This window comes from Stegastes partitus, unplaced genomic scaffold (assembly GCF_000690725.1).
Source record: "Stegastes partitus isolate 25-593 unplaced genomic scaffold, Stegastes_partitus-1.0.2 Scaffold2944, whole genome shotgun sequence".
In the NCBI taxonomy this organism is placed as follows: Eukaryota; Metazoa; Chordata; class Actinopteri; family Pomacentridae; genus Stegastes; species Stegastes partitus.
The window spans coordinates 1-2,524 of NW_007580675.1; the positions used below are offsets into that span (position 1 = coordinate 1).

Below are 2,524 nucleotides of genomic sequence, written 5' to 3' on the forward strand. Positions count from 1 at the left end.
CATGGTGTAATGGTCAGCACTCTGGACTCTGAATCCAGCGATCCGAGTTCAAATCTCGGTGGAACCTGCTGTGAGCAAGTCGGGAGTGTTGTGATAATTGTCACTCTTCCCCAATCAACAGAAATAGTGACGTTCTTCTTCTTCATACTTTGAGTAAATGCAACAGCTGCCCTCACACTGTACACGTTGGTTCATGCAGAATGCATCCAACTGGGACAAACCACTCTATTAAAAATGCACATTTGACGTCCTGTGAACTGGGACATTCTAAATCTTTTTCAGCAAAATATATACAATGGTAGTTAGGATAGTGGAAGGTGCCCAAAGTCAGTAAAGTCATTCAGTCATAAAAATCAGTCGGTCCCTTTTCAGAGAAATAAGATCTTGTTCGGATGACTTGTTGAAAACAAAATGTCTTGAAAATGTCATTTCTGATCTCTAGCTCTATCAAAAAGTTTAGAATGAAGCTGTCCCTTTGAAGTCAGGATGGCCGAGCGGTCTAAGGCGCTGCGTTCAGGTCGCAGTCTCCCATGGAGGCGTGGGTTCAAATCCCACTTCTGACAACAGACATTTAGACGATATTGACAACAAAGAAAGCACACCACACCTGGAGACACAAAGCAACCTTAACATCCAGTCGCAGTTGACGACAGTCCCAAGTGGCGGAGTACGAGTGTGCCTCAGGCGAACTAGAACTAGAAATGGACACGAAATCCAATGGGGGTCTTCCCTTGCAGGTTTAAATGCTGCTGACAACACTGATGTGTTCTCAGAGGCTCCAAAACCACCACACATGACCTGTTCTCATCTGTGGTGGTTCGGAGCCTCTCCAAACCATCTGTGCTGAGAATCCATGAAATGAAAGGGGAGATGGTGATGTTTAAGTGAAGGTGTCATCACAAACAAGTTGGAATGTCTTGTGAGTCACCAAACATTGATCCTCTTAATCTTTTCATTTTCCNGTTTAAAGTTCCTTACACAATAAACGGGGGGCCTCATACATGCAAAGCATGCGCTCTACCACTGAGATACATCCCCTGTATAGCACAACATCACAGTAGAGGCTGTGTTCCAGAATTCAGAGTCAGAGTCAGAGTTTTATCCAGATATCTGTCTAACATTCATATATTGCTCGCGGCCTCATACGCAACAACTTCCTCCTGACTTATTGTGTCACCTGAACAAGTCAGTCTTTATACATGTGACTACAACACTTCTATCAGCTTAGATCTTCAAGACGCGAAGCTCAACCTTTAGACTCAAAGTGCTGCTTGTCAAAAAACACAATACTGTGTAGTTATGGATACTGCTCCTTATGAATGTGTGCGTAACAGTGATCAACACATTACTGACACTGTTCAGATTGTGGGATGAAACATGACGCATTTCCAGCTGGGTAAACTCAAACATCACAGCATCATGAACAAAGGCAACAGCAGGATTGCAGCACTGCCAAACATTTCTGCTGTTCATCAGTGTTTGCGTGGCGTGAAACAAGGGTCAAGTACGTAACAATATGTGGATGGTGCACTAGTAAGATTATAAAAGTACATAAAACATACTGGAAAGCATGGACGTATTGATAATCAGTCACAATCTCTGGCCCTATTGAGTGTTTTCATGTCCTGACTGTTGGGAACAGTTCAGCTGCTAACAGTGCTGTTCTGATGTCTTTTTTCTGGCAGGTTTTATAACAGTTATGTTCATGTCAGACCCATGTCTGCCATCTGACCAGTGACTAATGAAAAGCTTTTGAGGTCATTCATCCTTCAAACGCAAACAATAAAATTGGTGGACTGAGTTGTTGTGGCCGAGTGGTTAAGGCGATGGACTAGAAATCCATTGGGGTCACCCCGCGCAGGTTCAAATCCTGCCGACAACGTTTAAGCATTTTCATGTCAGGTCACAACTGATGGATTCAATATCAGACCTGAAAGAAACCTGCACAGCATGAAATCATCATCTTGCAGCTGCTGGCAACCTGTTTGAAAGGACCACCTCTGTTCTCTCTCTCTTCTGGTGATTGGTGGATTCTGATGGAGGGTCATTCCATATCATATCAAATTAACCAGAGGGTCCCAGGACACCTTCTCAGATTTCTCTGCAACTCATCAAATTTCATCATCTGACATCCAACATCCACCCAACCGGTCGAGGCAGATGGCCGTCCCTCCCTGAGCCTGGTTCTGTCGGAGGTTTTTTTTTCCTCCTGCGGGGGTTTTCGGTCCTTCCCACTGTTGCAGACTGCTGAAGCTTATAGGGAATCCAAATGTTTTGGATTGTTGGGTGTTTCTGCCTTTGTTTAGCGCAATGAGATGACTTGTTGTTGTAAATATGCGCTATACAAATAAAATTGAATTGAATCTGTCCAAACATATCTGTTGAGATGTATGACATTTTATTCAATAGATAATTACGTAGAACTGCAGCCTATCTCTGCTGACCCTGGGCGAGAGGCAGGAAGGTCGTCAGCCCGTCACACAGCTCACGCAGAGAGACAGACAACCATGCAAATTTACACTCA

At 44.0% G+C, this 2,524-nt stretch overlaps 2 non-coding genes across 2 annotated transcripts; both read left to right on the forward strand.

Moving 5' to 3' along the window:
* The first annotated feature begins 480 nt into the window (after positions 1–480).
* On the forward strand, positions 481–563 carry trnal-cag (transfer RNA leucine (anticodon CAG)). Its single transcript has one exon. It is a non-coding gene; the product is annotated as a tRNA-Leu (tRNA).
* A 1,237-nt stretch (positions 564–1,800) lies between these two features.
* Positions 1,801–1,882, forward strand: trnas-aga (transfer RNA serine (anticodon AGA)). Its single transcript has one exon. It is a non-coding gene; the product is annotated as a tRNA-Ser (tRNA).
* Positions 1,883–2,524: the final 642 nt, after the last annotated feature.